Source organism: Leptodactylus fuscus, chromosome 4 (genome assembly GCF_031893055.1).
Source record: "Leptodactylus fuscus isolate aLepFus1 chromosome 4, aLepFus1.hap2, whole genome shotgun sequence".
Taxonomy (NCBI): Eukaryota; Metazoa; Chordata; class Amphibia; order Anura; family Leptodactylidae; genus Leptodactylus; species Leptodactylus fuscus.
In genome coordinates this window covers 84,878,364-84,901,256 of record NC_134268.1, presented here as the reverse complement: position 1 = coordinate 84,901,256, position 22,893 = coordinate 84,878,364, and the positions used below count along the sequence as shown (strand labels likewise).

The window sequence follows — 22,893 nt, the reverse complement described above, 5'->3', positions numbered from 1 at the left end:
AATCCACCTCAAAATCCGCTCCCTCACAATAGAGGTCTATGTAGACCACTAGCGATCTTTTTTTCCGCTAGCGGTTTGTTCCCGCTTGCGGAAATAAGAAGCGAGCTGCCTTTTCTTGAGGCGGACACCCTCCGGAGTAGGCCCATTCATTTGGGCCTACTCCGGAGCGAGAAGCCGCGACTGTTGGAAGCCGGGACAAACGCGGCTAGCCACAGTAGGCGCATTTTGGTCCTGATTCTGACGCGTTTCAAGTGTCAAAATCAGGACTGAAATACTCGGTCTCTAGTCCGTGTGAACTAGGCTTAAATATCCTTCCAGAAACAATTCATATTTAGTGCCAGTGTAAACAGCGCCCTACAACAGGCTGGCACCACATGAGACAGAGAAACAAGGAACACAAACCAACAACTGAGCAACCAAGTTTATTTGCATTATTAAAAGAAATCATGAGGTAAGATTCCCGAGCTGTGAGGGTGGTATGTTTCTTGTAGGTACAGACTGGTCCCCTCTATGGGGCAGAGGAAGTGACTTGTGCTGTAATAATCCTACTGAAACAAGTAACAAATTGCTCTGTGGAGACTTTTACTGTAGGACGGCTGCAGTTCCGAGCAGCTCCAGCAGGTGTCGCATCTAATCCCCTGAACGCTGAGACGGAAGGAAAGCTGCACCTCTGCTGTGCAGGAAGGAGCCCTGAGCGCCCTGCACTAACCTGAGCACATCTGGAGGTGGAGCAGCCTGTGCTGGGGGTGGAGGCGGCTCCTGACAGAGTCCGGGCAGGAAGATATTATCACCTGGCTGGGTAGAATTTCCTTAACCTGTTATCTGCTTGCTTACCTCTGTTCCTCCATATAGTGCTGGCCATTGACAAGCAGTGGACCCCTGGAGGCGCCTATATGTACACACGGTGGGTGCATCTAGCTGTTCGTATGTATGTATATATGTGTGTGTATGAGGCTGGCCACACGTTGGTTTTTGCATTGACCAGGAAATCCAGCCTGGCTGCACTATATACCTTTATCCCACTGTGCTGGAGGAGGGCTGAGCAGGGATAGGTTGGCACTGATGAGATGTGGGTGGCATATGCCCTAGTGTACAGACACCAGCCATCAATCAGTGCAGCCAGTGATCATCTATGTCCATGACGTTTCCCTTATGTAACATGGTATATGTGACTGGTGCCATGCAGACCTAGCATGTGTTACTGCAGTCACAGCCATTAACCCTAGAAGCTCAGAGCTGAGCGCTGTCACTGCTGGCTGGGGATAGACAGCATCTGTTCCCAATGTGCCATTTACTGCTCTGCACACTGTGTACCCTCTGCATGTGAAGTCTGAATGGTTACTGAGGCTTCCGCCTTGACATTCTGGCGTGGCTAGTAGTAGTGAAAAAAAGCTGAAAAAAACAAGTTGTCTGTTTTCCCCCGCCCTCTATACAGGAAGCAAAGCTGCAGTGAAGTGTTCTGCTTATGTGGCTTATTCTCCACATAAACATCTGCTGGATCTGCTATGTTAAGTGACAAGTCTCATAGGACAGAGTCTTAGCATTTATACTGAGGGGATTGTAGTTGCTGATTCCAGGCATATCATGTCCTGCAGGCAGAGCACTAGAACATACCAAGGACATTTACTATTACTGGTCATAACAGAGTTCATTGCTCCCTATTACCCGACATGCCAAACATTGATTGATATATAAATATGGCAGAGCTACTGAACTACATCAATTCTCCGCTTCTGCATGGAAAGAAAACTTTTCTAAGTGAGAGAGGCCATCTGTTTATTTTTAACAGAGGAAAATAAAGGTGGTGTAAAACATGTCAGGAACTTGGTGTAAATGCACTGATAAATGTGCCTAAAGCTGGCTATACGCATTACACTAATATATGTATGGAGGTCCTCCAACTCTACCTTGTAAATACACTGATAAATGTGCCTAAGGCTGAGGCCCCAGGTAACGGAAATGCAGCTTTTTTTGTTGCAGATTTTGCTGCTTTTTATGAGCCAAAGCCAGGAGTGGATTGAGCAGAAGATAGAAGTACAGTATAAGAGCTTCCTATATATTTCCCATTCCTTTTGTAGCCATTATTGGCTTGGCTCAAAAAACTGCAGCAGAATCTGCAACAAAAAAAGCAAAAACCTCCTTTTCCTCTTGTCGGTTTTTGATGGACAAGTTTCATATGTTTTAGATCCGTTTTGAACAGGCCTTTAACGGAAAAAAAAGCATAGTCCACAGCACTGGAGCTTGGATCTGACCAAGGACAACTTGTACATGGAGCTTGTATGTTCTCCCCATGTTTTAGGCTGAGGCCCCACGTTGTGCAAATGCAGCTTTTTTTGTTGCAGATTTTAATGCATTTTTTTTTTTAAACAAAAGTCAGGCGTGGATTTAGCAAAAGGTAGAAATATAAGAGATTCTTATATATTTCACATTTGTTTTGTAGCCTTTCCTAGGTTTGGCTAAAAAAAAAAACCACAGTAAATTCTGCAACCAAAGAAGCTGCATTTCCGCAACGTGGGGCCTCAGCTTTAGGGTCCATTCACATGGAGGAAAATGGTGAGGAATTTGGTGTGGATTTTCAGCGCTGAAAAAAAGCCTCCCATTGACTTCAATGGGTTCCTTTTTGCTAGCAAATACTTATTTGAGTAGGTGTAAACCAGTGCAGGCTGCGGTGGATAACACAGCAGATAACAGCAACAATGAATCAGTTCCTTTCAGTAAGCAACTGCTACTCAAGGCAATGTGGTCATAAGCCGAGGTCAGGCTTAGTCTCTATAGGTTGGGTTTATACAGCTCTTATTTACTAAACAACTGCATGCAGTTTCTAAAGAGGTTCCAGGCCCCTCTACATTGATGGCCTATCCTTTGGTTGGGTCATCGGTGGAAGATCAGCAGGGGTCTGACACATGGGACCCTCATCGATCAGCTATTTGAAAAGACCATGTGATAACCAAGCACAGCACAATGCATTTGTAAAGTGGCTATGCTTAGTTTAGCAGCCAGAGTTTTTCTATTCAATGGCCTTTACCTAGTGGGTGAAATGCATAGTAACATGTGCTACATATAACTACAGTTATAAACTGCATGCAGTTCTTCTGTACAAAGGCACTGTGTAAACCCAGTCTAATGCACAGCCGCATGAATGATTAGGTAGAAGCAGGGGTGAAACCTTTACTTATGACCCGGTTTTAGGGAGTTTAGGAGGAGAAGATTTGCTTGCGTGGTGCCTCTGTACATGGCAGTCAGTGGTTCTGTGGCGCTTACTATATCTTTGGCCGCCATCTTGAGTCATGTCTCTCCTTGGAGGCTTACTGTTCCTGTGGTTCATTCTCTTTCTCTGAGGCATTTGTTGTTCCTCACTGGTGGCAGGAGCCACACCAGCTCTATCTTCCCAGACCTGGACAGTATTATTGTGCCTTTCACAGCTATGGGCCACTCTAACAGATGCCACTGATACTCTGTCAACTGCTTCACCCTTGTTTTGGCACCTGGATCGCCCAGTTTTGTTAACTATGCTTTTCCAAAATGTCTGATGTTATGACTTCTCAGTACAGGTGTTGCTACTTGCATTGCTCTGCCAAGAGTTGGGGCGTCACCTAAGGTAACTTTCCAGATTATTACTAGTCAGAACCTGTTGCCTGACCATAACTATAACTATACAGGTTACTTGCCCTTCACCTGCTAATAAGGACATTCTCGCATCAGGCCTTCTTAGCTACAGTCAAGTTGTCCTTACAAACATTCCCCAGACACTGAAAGTCCAACTTTCTGGCATCTCTCTCTATTCACTGGCTGACCAGCATTATTCTCCATTTTTTTTAAGGAATTTTTAAGCTAGAAATATTGATGACCTATCCTAAGGGGTCAATCCAACTAGATATATATATATATATATATATATATATATATATATATGTTGTTGTCTGTCTTTGCCCACAGAACCTCTGCATCTGAAGTGGCGTCAAGTTAGGGTATATTCACATAGTGTTTTTTGCAGGCGGATTTCGACACGGAATCCGCCTGCAAAAACGTCTCCCATTCATTTCAATGAGAGTCACTAACTTTTTTTTTCCCACTAGCGATTTTTTTCAGCTAGTGGGAAAAAGAAGCAACATGCCCTATCTCCCTGTGGAGACTCCCTCCTGCTTAGTCCCAATCATTCAGGCCTAATCAGGAGCCGGATGCCTTGACAGGATGCCAATGCACTGCATCTGCACCCTGTTGCGGCTAGCCGCATGGAAAAGTCACTTGGCGGAAAAGGTTTCCGCCGTGTGAACTTACCCTTAAGGTCCCACTTGGCATAAACGCTGGCGGTTTCCCTATGGGTATAATGGAAGCAGAAAGTCCGCAGAGGAAAACTCTGCGGACTTTCTTTGAAAACCAATTGGTGACAAACTGCTTTGAGCAGGGCCCTCAGTCCCATTGTGTGAAATGACGTTCTTTGTTATGTATGTCTGTCTGTATCTGAACCCTATAAATTGTACAGTGCTGCAGAATATGTTGGCGCTATATAAATAAAATGTATTATTATTATTTACCACCTTGGTTTTTCCCGCAGCGCTTTGTTTGCTGCAGCCTTAGCCTGCAGATTTTTTTTGCAGGTTAAAAATACTAATTACCTATGCTAAGAATGAGTCCTAAATATCAGATTAGTGGGGTTCTGTCATCATATACTCCCATCAATCATCTGGTCTCAGAAATTAGTAAACAGAGAATGGAGCAGGAAGCAGACAGTTCTGTTCTCTGTGTAGTGGACAAACCAAGTTAGTGCAGCTTATTATCACTTGAAGAAATGAGAGCTGATCTGCACTAACCTGGTTTGGTCACTACACAGAGAGCAATGCTGTCTGCTTCCTGCTCCATTCTCTGCGTATCAACTTCTGAGACCAGCTGTTTGGTGGGGGTGTCTGATGATAGAACTCCACCAATCTGATATTGAGGATCTATCCTTAAGATATGTTATCAGTATTGTTAACCTGTAAAAAACCTTTAACTTGACTTCTTCAGGTGCAGACAACATAAATAAAAAGTGGGATTGACTGTTAAGTTTATGAGATCATGGATTTAGAAAAATCTGAAGACTACAGACTAAGCAATGCTGGGATACTTAGGGCCACATCATTACACTGAGACCATTTTCAGACTGCTTCACAAGTGTACTGTATATTATTTGGGTCATCATTAGTACAGTAGAAATGCTAAATTATTATTAATTTTGCCTTCCCCCCATAGTTCAGAAAATGGAAACAGTAGGCAAGTTGTTTTATATATGTACTGGGTATAAGTGGGTGATGTATGTGGGCATGCCAGAAGGTTATTACAAGATATCACAAGTATTCACATGATGTGGCCATATTGCATTTATTACCTCTATTTTTTGCTAAACCACCATGTTTACTATGATTTTACATGACTGCAATTTATGAATACACCCTAGAAAAATAATAAGATTTTCATCCAAACTTCCTTAAAGTTGTCATTGTCTTGTCAGCTTTTCCTACTGACTCATGCTGTTGACTTGATAAATGTGCAGTGAAGGATAAGAATTTTTCTTGGCTCACACTTTTCAATTTTATGCCATACCTATTGGCCAAAAGTACACACAAGTTTGCTATAGAATAGAATATTTTGGTTTTTCTCTTATTATTTTGTGGATTGTTACTATCATAGGAGTTGTGGCTGTCACTGCTATAAAGGGGTTGTGACTGCCATAGTCCTGAGCTATATAGCTGTTACTGTTAATTGGGGGGGGGCGGTGGTGGTCACTCTTATGGAGGCTGGTAGTGTTATGAGAACACTTTTACTGGCAGCTGTACACAAAGGTGTAACAAATAACAATGGGTCCCTATAACAAAGCCTGGAATGGTACATGTAGTTATTTGATCCAGATTTTGACGCGGAATCCGTGTCAAAATCCGTGTCAAAAAAGCGCCTTCCATTGAATTCAATGGGAGTCGGTCATTTCCTTTTTCCACGAACGGTATTTTACCGCTCGCGGAAAAAAGAAGCGACCTGTCCTATCTTGACGCGGATTCCGCAGTGGAAACCACCACGGCGGCCACATCAAGACAATACCTCTGGACTAGGCCCTTTCATTTGGACCTAGTCCGGAGCGGAAAGCCGCTCGGTCAAAGGTCAAGAGAGAGGGAGTCTGCAACTGCAGGACGATAAGGATTGATCCTAAATGTTTGTGTTTCTAGCGCTGTTAAGGAGAGGTTACAAGACGTATTGATGTGTTTGCCCATTACAGGTGAAAGAAACCATTAGGCTATTGCATCTTAGCAAGCTTAGTGTTAATTACTTAAAGTGGCGGTAATTACTAAAAGTCTTAAGAAAAAAAGACTTCAGGGAATATAATTTTGGCATGTGTTTTGCTTTTGAAGTCTATGGGTTTATTTGATATATACACCACATTAGCACCCTAGTCATGGTGTGAACCAGCCATATATAGCCCTAGGTAAGGAGCACTTACAGAAGACGGTTTGGGATGCTATACTTACGCTGTAGTATAGCGCCTGTGAGTCGCCAGTCCACACAATTTAGTAACAGTTTGTGGTGTTTAGATATCTTTTCTATTTTATGGGTTCAGATATTTCGGCCACAATTGAAGAGCTACATTTATCAAGCAAGCCCTACATTGCAAGGACTATATAGAGAGAATTGTCCCCTCACAGCAGTATGATAGTCTGTCTTGGCTTTACTTATGTCAGACAGTCTGATAGTCTGACAGTCTTTGCATGTTTGGAATATCCTTTTGCCATATAACCTATTCTTTTCTATCAAAAATGACCCTGTAAATTCCTTTATATAAGCGCACTGCTGGTAAGAAGAAGCCACTTCTCGTGCTCCAACTCTTATGGCTGGCCTGCACAATAGCAAGAATCATGTTGTTATCTGTGTACAAGGCAGTCCTGGCAGTGGAGCTAACTGGCCCCTTAGTCCCCGGTGATCTTTGATGCCGGGGGTTCCGACCTCCCTACAGCGGTGCAGTGGTACTGTCCTGTGCTATATACATTTGGGGGGTCCCAAGCAAATTTATGCATGGTACCTCCATTAATCAAACTTTTTAGGTAACACCCCTTCTTTATTGGCTCACACACATTATAATCCCCCTTTTGTAGAGCTCATACTGTATATTGCCCCCTTTATTGGATCCTAAAGAGAATATGTCTCCTCTTTTCACCCACACAGTATATTGCCTCTTTTTTGGCCCCCACACTGTATATTCTCGAACTTTTCTTTGACCCCCATATAGTGACATGGTAGACCTCAACCTATTGGATTATTCCAACATGTACTAGCAGATATTTTACTCACCTATACGTGCTCCTGTCACCTGCCTCCACTTTGATCTCCAGGGGACCTGCACATTACATCCTGGGGAATATTGTTATTTGTTAAGGGGCTACTGAAGGACATTATTAGTAGTTTAGGAGACATGAGACATTATTACTTGTCAGGGGGCCAATGGGGGACATGGTTACTTGTCTGGAGACCACTGAGGGACATTATCACTTCTCGGGGGGCCACTGGGAGACTTTATCAGTTGTCAAGGGGCCACTGGAGCCCATTATAAGTTGTCAGCGGGCCACTGGAGGACATTATTTGTCTGATGGCCACTGGGGGACTTAATCTGTTGTCAGGGGGCTACTGGGGGACATTATTTCTTACCTGGGGGCCAATAGGGATATATTACCACTTACCAGGGGGGTCACTGGGGAGCATTATTAGGTTCTAGGGTCCACTGGGGGACATTTTTACTTATCTGGGGTTCACTGGTGGCCATTATTACTTGCCTAGGGGCCACTGAGTACCTTATTACTTGTCTGAGGGTCGCAAGCGACATTATTTGCCTGGGGGCTACTGAAGAACATTATTACTTGCCTGCGGGCCACTGGGGAGAATTATTAAGTGTCTTGGGGGGGGGAGCAATATTAGGTGTCTGAGGCCACTAGGAAGATTATTAGGTTTCTGGGGATCAGTGAAGAACATTATTAGGTTCTAGGACCACTTTGGAGTATTATTTGGTATCTAGGGGACACTGGAAAACATTATTATGTGTCTGAGGACCACTAGGGATCATGTACAGCATGGTGGGCCACTACGGAGCATGGTAGTCTGTAGGTCCACTAAGGGAGCTTGGTGATGGTAAAGAGTGAAGTTTTGTATGTCCTGGGTGGAAAGTATAGGATGGTGTAGCTTTGAGGATGCATTCACATGGTGCAATTGTGATGCAGTTACAATTGCATCAAAACTGCAACAGAAAAATGCATGGGGTTTTGATGTGGATCCATCTGTAATTTCAAAAACGGCACTAAAAAACACAAATCACAAAAAGTGTCAATTTTTTTTGTCTTTTTGGTAAAAATTATTTGGTAAAAGTGCCCCAAGTCTGAAAAGGTTGGGAAATACTGGTCCAGACAGGATAGGAGCTGGCATGGGTGAGGAAAATAGAGGCCAATTTTTTAAAAGAAAATGCCAAACATCTTCCCTCCACTGCGGGGCCCCCCTGATTTCTGGGGCTCCACACAATTGTGTGGGTTGAGTTATGGCCAAATCTTCCCCTGACTATATATATTATGGGACAGAAGAGCCATGGTGAGGCAGGGGCTCCTACTTTGATGCAGGGTGGCTGTTTCTCTGGACTGAGTCTGGCCTGGCAAATCCAGCTGATATACCATATTCCTCCACATGCATGGGGCCTAAGGCTTCGGTATATGGTTCACCTATTTCAAGGCTACTTTGAGCCAGCTAGCCCAAAACTTTATTGCTATTGTTTTCTACTGATATCTAAGACAATTCTTTTTGCTGGATACTAAAATAATGAAACTGCCCGTTGAAGTTGTCTGTCTCTTACAGTGACTTGTCTACCCCGGGCTATCTACATAATGTTCTTCTGCTTTGAACATACGGCAGGGAAGCGACATATGTTCTTTGCATAGTAAAGTAACCGAGGCATCCAGTTTCTATATCCAGTTGTAAACTATCTGAGTGGAATACGACCTTTAGTTTCTGGTTATTTTTGTATATTGACTCCTATTCCTTAGACACTGGACTTGCTAAGATTTTTTAAAGTTTAGAATTGACCCTTTGGATGAAATGTCCCTGTGTCCCATTTTCGCTTTTCTGTTGAAGGATGATATAGGCCTCAGCTTCCTTTCAGACAACGTCTGTTAATCTGAGGCTCTCACTTATCTTGTTCCTCTGGGGACAGTATAATAAGGAGAGTGGTAGACGCTCGCAAAGTGTCTGAAATTGACTTATATTCACGTACTTGATTCTGAGTACTGAAGTGTTACATATGGCGACATTGTACAGATTATTAAGCTGGTTGTACTTGTTAGCTTGCACTGATGGAGCGTTGTAAGTAGCCTGCTGTTTTATTCTTCTAAGTTAATGAAGAGTTATTCGGCCATGCTGTATGATTCACGAAACCCAAAGACTAGTGCTAGCTGTGTACAAGGGTCTCTTCAGGCTTAATCAAACTGAATATGGAAACTGGTGGCTAATTGCAGATTACGCTCTGTGTAATTGCTTTTTGGTGAAATTATTTTTGATAAAACTTCATAGTTTGTAAGAATGGATTTTCAGTTGAATTACATTATAATGGTGGAGTAGTATATAGCCAGGTCCTGAGATCACAGATGGTAACGCTAGGTTCACACTAGCGCCCGGAGTCCGTTCTGAGCTTTCCGTCTTCTGCATGCAAGTAGACAGAAAGCACAGACCGGGTCCGGCTGTGTGCGCCGGTGAGCGCTTTATGCTCACGCCCGCGAAACCGTTGTTTTTAAACCGGACACAAAGTACTGCATCTCCGACTCTGTGTCCGATTTTAAAAAAACTGGTTTAGTGGCAGAGAGCATAAAACGCTCACTGGCGCTCACGGCCGGACATCTTTCAAACCCATTCAAATGAATAGGTTTGAAAGAGTCCTGCAGGTTTCCGTCTCCTGCTCAGTTTTGTGCAGGAAACGGAAACCTGCAGAACGGAGATCGGGCGCAGGTGTGAACGAGCCACAAGGATTTCGATGGAAGCTTTGTCCTATAGTCAATTGACCTTCCATAGAACTCTCATATAAACACATTCTCTCTGGATTTTGAAGGAAGTTTTCTATATACACACAAAGGTGTACACACAAAGGTGAGCACAAAGGTGAATTCGGACTGTAAACATTGCACTAGGACTCTTCCCCCTTCCCACATGCTTATGAAAAATTGTTGTGAGCTTTGGAAAAATATGTAAAAATGTGAAAATTTTTGGTGCCAAACAATTTCTATAATATGATAACGTTCTCAAATTGAATTGAAGATAACTGGTGTATATGTGAATGCAGCTCCAGTTTTACAAGGGTTGAACCACATTTTTACATTTATGACTGCTGGTTGAGAGTATACAAACAACTCCATGCTAGAGTATATATGGAAGCAGCAGGGTGAAAGCATCATTGCAAGGACCAGACTATTTCTCTATCTCCAGCTAGTTGTTCTGCAGATCAGTCCTATTCAGTTCAGCGCGGCTAAACACTAAATCTCACAACAGTCAGAAACAATTAAACATCATTAAGTAAATCCTTATCACGGCCGTTTGTCCGTTGGATCTGTGTTTGATGGTTTTTGTATGTGTGCAAATATTCTTGGATATTTCTATTCATGCAAAATGTCCAGTTTTTCAGATTCATATTGGGAATTTAGCTTTCAGTTATTCACATATTAGTAATCTTGATTGGATAGCGCACAGGCAGTGACGCATCCTTTAGTCAGTGGCAGCGTGGCACTGGATGGCGTGGATGTAACATCATCAAAATAATCTTGTCCATAACTGAGCTGGCAGATGTTTCAGGAGGTTCTTTGATCCCTTGTCCATCCTTAATAGAAATACAGACAGATGGTCTTTCATTTGTATCCATTTTAAGGAAGACTTTTCTTTACTTTATTTCGATCCTCTCGACTGAGCAGGACAAGGGAAAAGAATACAGTAGTGTGAACATAACCCTAGAGCAGGATACATTGATTTTGCAATTTTGCACCTTGTTTCTTTCTTTAAACATCAGTCTGTAAAAATTTAGAATAATTTCTATAACACTGTGCATAAAGGAAAATGCAAAAAATTCTTGTGTTGTCTGAAGGAAAAGGAAGTTTGTATATGTGATGAGAAGTAATGTTAATGCAGGTGGGTAGATGTATAAAAGTCTGTACAACAGGGAAATTCCCTGTATATTTTTACTATTTCAGCAATAAATTACTCATATATGGAGCAGACAGAATGTGGGTGATTTCTTGTGTTTTATGTTAGGGTTACTTTTCATGTTTGACTCTTTGTTTTAGTACATGTGAAAGTAGCAGATGTTTGAAATGAATGTAAAACTATAACATAGTCATTCTTTAAGACCATCCAATATAATGCTAGTTTTTCACTTGCATTGCTCACAGCTCTATAGTTTGGCCTTTGTATCTGTACAGAGCAATGTGCATGGAGCTTTAAGGTAGTCTATCAGCGCCTAACCTCAATCATTTTGCAGAAAGAAATCTTAATCTCTTGTAGCACTGGCTATGGAGACCCAGCGTTTGAGCATCTATGGTGCTAGGAGTCCCTGCGGCTCTACTATCTGTACTTTATACAGGCTGATTTAGCTGTAAGGGCTGGAGCAGCATGGTGGCTCAGTGGTTAGCAATGCAGCCTTGTAGCGCTGGAGTCCTGGGTTTGCATCTGACCAAATAAAACATCTGCAAGGAGTTTGTAAATTTTCCCTGTGTTTGCAACAGTTTCTCCCAACACTTTCCAAAGACAAGGGTATGTGGATTGTGAGCTGTATATAGGAAAGTGCTTGACAATGTCTGTAAAGTGCTGTAGCATATGATGGTACTATATACGTGATAAAAATAATAAATAGAATTGTAGGTTACTCATACTTAGAATCCAGGTCTGGGTTTGGGCCATAAAGTTCAGCTGATATATAGACCTATATATTTCTCCATATGCTTGATAGCATACACCTAGACTGTTATCACCTGGATTCATCTAATGTCATGGCTTTGTTTCTTAAATCCTGCTCATTTGCAGTACTGTCTTTCTCCCCTAATATGGTGTCCTCTACATTATTGCACATGCACCTATGTTTTCCCAACTGATGTAGAGTAAAGAAAATCAGACCACCAGCAGGAATGGTCATGCCCAGGCTCCAATAAGAACCTAATTTTCTTATGGATTAAAGGGATCCTATAATTTAAAGTCAATTTTTTTCTGCCTATCACATAGGAATAGCCTTAAGAAAGACTATTCTTCTCCTATCTTTAGATGTCTTCTCCGGGCCTCCATTCGGTTAAATGCCTACAATGATGTGTAAGCAGCCATTTTCTTGTGGCCGGCGGGCATGTGCAGTCGGCTTTGCCCTAAACCCGAGGCCTAGAAGTTTGAATCCAACCCCCGGAAGAAGACATGTGAAGACCCTGTTCCTGAAGAAGATTGAGGCGGCGCTGGAGAGTTCTCTCGCAGCTTTGGGGACGCCCCCAGTGCTGTTTGAGTGCTGGGGCCCGCCCCCAGTGCTGCGAGATAACTCATTTGCATACCGGCAAAAAACGGGATTTTAACCGAACGGTGGCCCAGAGAAAACGTCTAAAGGTAGGAGAAGAATAGCCTCTCTTAACGCTATTCCTACGTGATAGGCAGAAAAATTTAGTTTAAATGATAGTATAAAGGATAATAAATGATAGTATAATAAATGATAGGGATAATGATAATAAATAGTGATAATGATAATAAATAAATGATAGTATAAATGATAGTATAATAAATGATAGGGATAATGATAATAAATAGTGATAATGATAATAGATAAATGATAGTATAAAGGATAAAGCCCCATGTTGCGAAAACATAGTGTTTTTGTCATTGCAGAAACAAGGCAAAAACACTCTGTTTTACTGTACCTGCAAAGTGAATGAGATTCTGGCTAATCCCATCCAATCATTGCAGAAAAAAATCCTTAGCGGAAAAGCTGCGTTTTCAAATTATAACTGTAGAAACATAGGTATAATATGGGAGAAAGTCCGCAGAGAATAAGTCAATGAATAATACTACAGAAAAAGTTGTTGTTTTTTCTGAAAAATGGTTTATACACAACAAATGTATATCTGCAAAGGAAGCTGTGCACAAAACTTGGATGGTGAAGTATTTTAAAGCTGTATTCAGACAGAATGTGAGATGCTGCAGATAGCGGTACTAGTAGCTCACCACAGCAAAACAGAATGTCAGTATGTAGCCCTTTTATCTGCCACTTTTGGAGTAATGGTTTGATCAGTAATGGACCAGTAAAGATTGTAGTAATGGTGTGACCATTGCTATGTGTAAATGTACAGACTGAGAAAAGTTTGAAGGGAACCTGACATTTGTTTTTTTCACCCCTGGTCCCAGCATGTGCAGCATTACTTTTCCTATGGTGCCCCTTTCTAGGCTTTCTCATGTTGAAAAGTTATAAGCTTCTGTGCCATCCACCATGAACTCTACTATAGTTTTATACCGATGGTCTTACGCTCCATATGTTTTGTCTAAAATATTCTCCTCCATTTCCTCTCAATGTTGGAGAGGTTATAGACAAATAGGTACCATTTTACACCTTTTCTGGGACTGCCCGTTAATCTAACCACTCTGGAGCTCAATAAACTTTAACAGATCTACTTTCTATCCATATATCTCCCGAATCCCCAGTCCAAACAGAAAAGTATGATGTCATTGAAACATGTCAACCCTCTCTACCATTACCTCAGTCTGGAAATCAAATACTGTCCCCACTCTGACCACCATTATAGAGAAAGTCAATGTGCATTATATGTATATATTTTATATATATATATATATATATATATATATATATATATATATATATTTATTTATATGCCCGCAGCCAATACAAACTCAAAATTCTTTAACGATTGGCAATGCTGGAAAACATCTAACTTTGCGTCCTATCTTCCAGTCTAGATATATTCGCATTTCCTTGTCAATACTCTGGTATATGTTCTACTGATCCAAGATGATCTCTTCTTCCATATTGTTCCCCTGTTGTTACACATGTTGATAAAACATATTGAAACCTGATTTTGACATTTGTAATATACACTGACTATGCTATTGTATATATTGTATGGTCTACAGACTGTATAATTGTAGTATAGTCCCGTACTACAGCAAGTAATGAGGGGATATTGTCACTCCATAGGGAGAGAACCACCATTTAGGTGTGTGGAGTCTTATTAAGCCACGAGCGCTCCACTGTGCAAAGGAACATGGGAAGAATATGCAAATCTGACTTCCATGATGTAATTAGGATGCCAGTGCCTCACGTATGTACACCAATAGAGAGCGCTGACTGAGAATGTGCAAGTCTGTCTTCCATGATGTAATTAGGAAAACAGAGTTTGTCAAGACATCCAATAGAGGGCGCTCCCTTTAACATCATGCCAACCTTCTCAGAGGCCTTTGTTTGCAATGATATTGGGATTTTACCAGATACAGTCTCTCAGCCAAGGACAGCTGTTTCGATGTATTTGCATCTCATCAGCTTGGCACAGAGAGGACTGATCTGGCAGAGGTGAGAGGCTTAGACAGGGTTGAGGGGATATCGTCACTCCATAGGGAGAGACCACCATTTAGGTGTGTGGAGTCTTATTAAGCCATGAGCGCTCCACTGTGCAAAAGAACATGGGAAGAAAATGCAAATCTGACTTCCATGATGTAATTAGGATGCCAGTGCCTCCATCAGCGCCCTCTATTGGTGTGCATACTTTAGACACTGGCATCCTAATTACATCATGGAAGTCAGATTTGCATATTCTTCCCATACAGCAGGTAATGGCATTTATATACTAATGTTATATTTTCCTACACTCCCCTGTTCCTTCCTTTTAATGCAATAAAAACAATCGAAACAGAAAAGTTATCAGCTTCTAAAGCTAAGGCTACAGCTTGCCTACACTTTGGCAAATGTAAATTTCCCTTAACTAGTCACAGGAGACAGGGAGCAGCTTCATCTAGTCTTGCAGTTCCTGTGCTAAGTCACACCTGGTGCAGTGTGACTTACATCTAGAGATGGGCGACCCTCGCAATTTTGTTTTGATGAATATTCTTGAAGTATATTTTGGGCATAAACCAGAAGCGTTATCATTATAGTCTGGGGTATCCCAGCGTCAGGACCACAGGAAGCCAAGGAAAGATGAGGCAAGTTGAGTATAACAGTTTGGTATTTTTACTCACCTCCCCAGGACATTCATGCATTATACTCTGGAACCAAAAATAATTTGCGCCAAATCTGGTTGTATGCCTTGGGTCAATAAACCCTACTTCATTGTTGCCAACCTGGCATCACAGGTGAGGTAAGTTTACTTATGGCAATGTGAGGTTTTCAAAGCTTATAACTTCACTTTTCAGCAAGAGAACTCTTAGTGAGGGGCACCATAGGAAAGGTCATTACTTGATGTGGCACAAGCTTGAACCTGTTTAAAGTGGAAAAACCACCTGACAGGTTCTCTTTAACTTTAATTTCTGCAATGTGGTATCTTATCACATTAAACAACAAAACCCATGAAAACTCACTGAAAGAATCAAGTTAACATTCTGTGCCATTGTGTTCTTAACACCATATGTGTCCATTTAACCTTTACCACCCTAAGGAGACTTGGTAGACTGTGCCCTTGCCTACACTTGTACCATACTGTATCAGACCAGGTGTGTCACAGGAATGAAGGTGTGATCTCTGAGTCAGCAAATGATGAAATCCTAGTCATCTATTTGGCTTCCTTTATTTAGTTAGAAGTTGCTGTTTGCATATGATATCCCACAACATTGACTGATATTCTTGTTTTAGTCTTCAGTTTCCTCATATTCTATTAATAAAATTGCTGCCTAAGGCCAGGGCCCCATGGACCAGAAACGCCGCGATTTGCCCGCAGCGGAGACGCTGCGAGAAAAATCGCGGCGTTGTACAGTGCAGGCAAAATGGATGGATGAAATCCCATCTCCACTTTGCGGAAAAGATCGCAGTGCGGACACGTTGCGATTTGAAAAGCTGTTGCGGCTTTGCAAATCGCAGCATGTCAATTATATTTTAGGAAACGCCGGCGGATTTCCCATAGATATAATGTTAAGAGAAAGTCCCCATAGGAAAACTGTGAACTTTCTCTTAAAAGCGCTGCGGAAAGTACCACAATGCATTCACACAGCAGTTCTTCCCGCAGCGCTTTAGTGCTGCGGATACGGCCCGTAGGGCCTTAGCCTAAAGCTTGTGTTTAGAGGTGAAGATTTTTTTTGTCCTTTTGGCATGTTTTCTTGTAAAAATGTCATAAAACCACATTAAAACATAGCGTAAACTACAGCTAGTGAAAGAGAAAAGCAGAGGTAGTGGAGAACACATACAGTAACTGTAGGATCGGACCATGGACACATATGCAAATAAATGGTACTGTTTATATGATAAAAAGTTGTGCAATATACTTTCTGTATCAATCACTCACAGTTTTAAAGATCTCTGCTTGCTGTCTTTCATACTTACTTCCAGTGGATAAAATTCTGACTATGTTCATGTATTGTACAGCCTACGGTCATGTGATAGACAAGCGGGTGCTCAGCTTGTTACAGTCACAGCACAGGAATCAGACATTTGCTTGGTAAAAAGCTGTGCACCTATGTGTCCAGAATGATCTATTGTCAGCCTTTGGTCAGAATTTTATACACTAGAAATAAGCAGAATGAATGATTGTCTGAATTGGCTCTAAGCCCATGATAGGCTTGTATTCATGCACAAGAGGAATTTCAAAAGGAAGCAAAGAGCCGCAGCGTCACCAATGATGATCTCAGACTACTTTAGGCACCCTCTGGGGGAGAGATTATAGCTCTATGAAACTACCTTAGGCACCCTATAAGGCAGAGATTACAGCCCCTTGAGACTACATTAGGCACCCTGTAGGGCAGAGATTACAGCTCTATGAAACTACCTTAGGCACCTTGTAAGGCAGAGATTACAGCCCTGTGAGACTACCTTAGGCACCCTGTAGGGGAGAGATTACATCTCTATGAAACTACCTTAGGCACCCTGTAGGGCAGAGATTACAGCCCTGTGAGACTACCTTAGGCACCCTGTAGGGGAGAGATTGCAGCTCTATGAAACTACCTTAGGCACCCTGTAAGGCAGAGATTACAGCCCTTTGAGACTATTTTAAGCACCCTGTAAGGCAGAGATTACAGCCCTGTGAGACTACCTTAGGCACCCTGTAATGCAGAGATTACAGCCCTTTGAGACTATTTTAAGCACCCTGTAAGGCAGAGATTACAGCCCTGTGAGACTACCTTAGGCACCCTGTAGGGCAGAGATTACAGCTCTATGAAACTACCTTAGGCACTCTGTAATGCAGAGATTACAGCCCTGTGAGACTACCTTAGGCACCCTGTAGGGCAGAGATTACAGCTCTATGAAACTACCTTAGGCACTCTGTAATGCAGAGATTACAGCCCTGTGAGACTACCTTAGGCACCCTGTAGGGGAGAGATTACAGCCCTGTGAGACTACCTTAGGCACCCCGTAGGAGAGAGATTTCGGCTCTTTCCTAATGAGGATGACATAAAAAGCTACCAAGCTATAAGAAAATGGAAAGCAGGTCAGGAACAGACACTGACTTACATACAATATTTGATCTAACAGCTAGATATTTACTTATCTTTATTTCTTAAGTGTAATATATTAGATACATTACAACAAGAAAAATGTTAATTCAACATTAAAATCTACCTTGGCGATAGCTGTGGTACAAGCTGTAATTGTAACCTTTTCTTCTGTCTTTTTATTTTATACCAGAGAAGAAAGAAACTGATATACATTTAGTATAGATAGAAATGTTACAGTATATTTATTACCCTACATAAGACATCCCATATAATGAGTTGCAGGGACAGATTAAAAACCTTTATATATCTACTTATAATGCTTCCCTAAGGGTACAAACAGATGTGTGCAATAGACCTGCTGTAAAATGTTTTAAGTAAGCATATGTTTTATGTTAGGTGCTAAAATACAGGTTCGTCGAAAATGAAATCTATTATTATGTATATATTATATTTTATATAAATAAAACCCATAGAAATCTTCTGGGCAGTCAGAATTTAAAACCCAGTAGAGCTTTATTTTTTTTATGACCTTACAGCATAAATTCTCCTAAACATGTATTATAAAAGTGTACTCTGAATTGAAGGATTCTGAAATAGAAATGAGGATGGACATACAAAATGGAAATCTTGAATATAGCTCAAGGAAAGCTGGACCATATGGGAACACGATTCAAGCAACCTGTCCAAACTAATCTAAAATTCTTTTTATTACTGTTGATTTGGTGTAATAGAAAATCCTTGTGGTTAGTTTAGAATGAAAATGCAGCGCTGAACTGAAATCAGAGATCTATGGCTATATATTTCCAGAACCCTGAGCTCATATGTATTCTGTCAATGATACCTTGCCTTCAAAGGGGCTCTTTCAGCAAAATTATGCCGTATGAGCCCCACTTATGCCTGAATAGCCTGTGAAAAGGCTATTCAGGCAACGCTAATCTTATTTTAACCCCTTAGTGACCAGCCTATTTTGGACCTTAATGACCAAGCCAAATTTTGGAAATTTGCCCTGTGTCACTTTATCAGTGAATAATTCTGTAACAGTATAGCACATCCAAGCGATTCTGATATTGTTTTTTCGTGACATGTTGTACTTTACTGAGAAGGTAAAATTAGACTGATATAACTTGCGTAAATTTATTTAAAAACTCGCAAATGCTGAAAATTTTGAAAATTTTTCAATGTTTTCCATTTTTAGCTGTGATATCTCACATATACACAATAATACAGGGCAAAAAAGTTAGTAGTTATATACTTCCAAATGTTCCTTTTGTGTTTCAAGCATATTTGAAATAATTTTAGCATATTTGAGTAACTTAGACAATTTACAAGTTTATCAAGTTTATAAGCAAATTTTGGAAATTTTGAGTTTGTCATTTTTTCCTGTACCAAGCTCTGTTTGCAGACAGGAATTGGTGGAATAATGACAGAACCTCCCATTAAATGACCCAATTTGGAAAACTAGACCCCTTCAGGTATTCGTTGAGGGGTATAGTGAGTATTTTGATCAAATAAATATTGTTTTGCAAGAATTATTACAAATGATGAAAAAAATGACATTTTCATTTTCTTCAAATATATGTCATTTTAAAGCCAGTTTTTTTGCACACAACACATCAAAAAGAAGAAACACACCCCAAAATATATCACCCCACTTCTCCCGTGTTAAAATATGTTCATTTTGTGGCCTTAGTCCTATGTACACACATATAGTAGGGCCTAAGAGGTAAGGAGGGCCAATTGGATTTCAAAACACAAATTTTGCTTGCAGATATTTTAGGCCCATTGCACATTCAAACAAGATTTGAGTTACCAAAGCAATTGAAAACCCCCCATAAATGACCCCATTTTATAAACTAGACCCCTTAGGGTATTCATTGAGGGGTATAGAGAGTACTTTGACCCCATAAGTTTTGAGAAAATTTGCGTCAAAAAAAAAAAAATCATATTTTTTACATAAGTGTCATTTTATAGGCAGTTTTTTTGCACATAACACATGAAAATGAAGAAAAACACCCCAAAATAGATGACCCCATTTCTCCTGTGTTCAAAAATGTACACTTTGTGGCCTTAATCCTATGTACGGATGCACGGTAGGGCCCAAAAAGAAGGGAGCACCAACTGGATTTCAAGACACAATTTTTGCTTCTAAATGTTTCAGGCCCATTGCTCATTTAAACAAGATTTGAGTTACCTAAACAATTGAAACCCCCCATAAATGACACCATTTTATAAACTAGACCCCTTGAGGTATTCATTGAGGGGTATAGTGAGTATTTTGACCCCATAGGTTTTAAAAGAATTTGCGTCAAACAAAAAATTCTCATATTTTTTACACAAAAGAGTCATTTTAAAGGCAGTTTTTTTGCACACAAGGCATGAAAATGAAGAAAAACACCCCAAAATAGATGGCCCCATTTCTCCCGTGTTCAAAAATGTACACTTTGTGGCCTTAATTCTATGTACGGACGCACGGCAGGGCCCAAAAAGAAGGGAGCACCAACTGGATTTCAAGACACAAATTTTGCTTGCAGATATTTCAGGCCCATTGCACATTCAAACAAGATTTGAGTTACCAAAACAATTGAAAACCCCCATAAATGACCCCATTTTATAAACTAGACCCCTTAAGATATTCATTGAGGGGTATAGTGAGCATTTTGACCCTATAGCCGTTTCACAGATTTTACTAACCTTAGGATGTGTAGGTTAAAAATTACTAAAATGTCCCTTTATCCCCAAAGTTTTCATTTTCACAAGGGGTTAAAAGAGAAAAAGCCCCCCACAGTTTGTTACACAATTTCTCCTGAACACGGCAATACCCCATATGTGGCCATAATCTGCTGTATGGGAACATGGTGGGGCTTAGAATGAGAAGAGCGCTATTTGGCTTTTGGAGGGCAGATGTTGCTGGAATAGTTTTCAGGTGCCATGTCGTATCTGCAGAGCCCCTAAAGTACCAATACAATGGAAAGTCCTCAGATGTGACCCCATTTTAAAAACTACACCCATCAAGGAATGTATCAAGGGGTATTATCATTTTGAGCCTAAAAATGCTTCCCAAAAATTAATGTACAGAATGAAAATTGAAATTTTTAAAGAAATCTGCCATCTCGGTGCCCAATACGTTGCACCCACTTTGTGTTGTCAGAGACCTGCACTCCTAAAACTATTAAGGGGCCATCCCGAGGGGCAAAAAATTATATATGTGGGTGTAAACTGCTGCTTGGGAACACAGCAGGGCTCAGAAGGGAAGGAGCACTGCGCTTTTTAGCTATTGGGGTACAGAGTTAGAGGGACTTTTGGGGCGCCATGTTGTTTTTGCAGAGCCCTGGAGGTGACAGTAAACTGGAATTCGCCAAGAAGTGACCCCATTTTGTAGGGGAAATTTTAGGGTCTCGGCAAATATGACATGGTGTCCAAACACCAACAATCTAAGGCTGCATTCACACGGAGTAACGCCAGGCGTTTTTTGTGTGTATTTTGTGTGTATTTTTACAGCCGTAAAAAGCAGTCTCCATTGAGTTCTATAGTAAAATGCTGGCGTTTTTTTACGTCCGTAATTTTACGTCCGTAAAATTACGGACGTAAAAATACAGGCGTATTTTACTATAGAACTCAATGGAGACTGCTTTTTACGGCTGTAAAAATACACACAAAAAACGCCTGGCGTTACTCCGTGTGAATGCAGCCTAAATCTGCACTCCAAAAGCACATAGCGCTCCTTCACATCTGCGCCCTGCTGTGTACCCAAATGGCGGTGTATGCCCACATGTATGACACTGGTGTACCCTGGATAATGGACTTAATGCCATGTGTGGGTAGAATCGGCTGTTTGGGTACAGCCGGGCACAGAAGGGAAGGAGCGCTATTTTGGTTTTTGGAGCACAGTTTGGTTTTTGGACGTCACTTTTGCAAAGCCCCTGAATTGCCAATAAAGTGTAATCCGCAGACATGTCACCCCATTTTGGACACTAGCCCACAGATGGGATTTATCAAGTGGTGTAGCGAGCATTTTTAACCCTTGAGTGTTGCATTTATTTGGTTTCCAGAAATGAAATTGCGGCTGATAATGAGAAGTTAAAAATGAAGTTTTCCAGAGATTCGCCATTTCAGTATCTGATATGTTGTGCCCGACTTATGTCAGCAGAGACACTCCAAACACTGGTAAGCGGGTATCCCGGGCACAACAGCTTTCAGAGCGTTCATCTCTGATACAAGGTGGGCACAACATATTAGGCACTGAAATGACGTATTCCTGGAAAAATGGTCATTTTCACCTTTCACAATCATCTGCGTATTCATTTATGGATAATAAGTTATAGCAACATTTGGGGGTTAAAATGCTCTCTGTACCCCTGGAGAAATCCTTCAGGGGTGTAGTTTCCAAAATAAGGTCACATATCAGGGGATTCCACTTTACTGGCGCTTCAGCTCTGCAAAAGTGTCATGGCATCCAAAAACCAAACCGTCTGTGCTCCAAAAACCCAATAACCGTTCTTCCCTTCTGTGTCCGGCTGTGCCCTAATATCAGTTTATACCCACATATGACATTATGTACGTTATCCCGGGTACACCAGTGTCATACATGTGGCATACATGGGGCATAATCTGCAGTTGGGGTACACAGCAGGGCGCAGAAGGGAAGGAGCGCTATGCGGCTTTTGGAGTACAGATTCAGATGTTTGGTATCTAGACGCCATGTCATGTTTGTAGAGCCTGTAAGGTACCAGAAAATTGGATTCCCCAAAGGAGTGACCCCATTTTGAAAACTGCACCCCTCAAAGAATTTCTCAGGGGGTGTAGTGAGTATTAGTATCCCAGACGTGACTGCACAGCGGATGGCGAAGAGGGAATATATAAGCTGTGCGGAGGACATTGGGAACACCAAATTCCCTACTATGTCCCAGTAGCTCCTATGATTGGGGGAGTCACTCTGGGGGTCACTTTGGGGGTCACTTCTGGTGTCTTTTCGCTCATAAGCTCTAAATCTGGGGTGTCCCCTGATATTCGCTCGCACAGCTTATATATTCCCTTCCTGCCGCAGCCAGTTGTGTTCTAATGATTTGGCGATTTTGGGGTTGTTTGTCTTCACATTACTAGATGATATATTTTCTTTATTTTTCTGGTGACGTGGCCATATAAGGGCTTGTTGTTTGCGGGATGAGATGCATTTTGTAATGACACCATTTTTGGGTGCCTACAACTTATTGAATACATTTTATTAACTCTTTTTTGCTGGATTTT

The 22,893-nt window shown here is 41.3% G+C and overlaps 1 protein-coding gene across 2 annotated transcripts in view; it reads left to right on the top strand.

The window, feature by feature from the left end:
• Window positions 1–736: 736 nt before the first annotated feature.
• MBP (myelin basic protein) overlaps window positions 737–22,893 on the top strand; it is a 138,693-nt gene continuing 116,536 nt past the window's right edge. Inside the window, exon 1 of one of the 2 annotated variants that reach the window (XM_075270773.1) lies at window positions 737–904. The gene's annotated coding sequence lies outside the window, so the exon portion shown is untranslated. The remainder of the gene's footprint in view (window positions 905–22,893) is intronic. The other variant, XM_075270772.1, reaches the window with a different exon arrangement.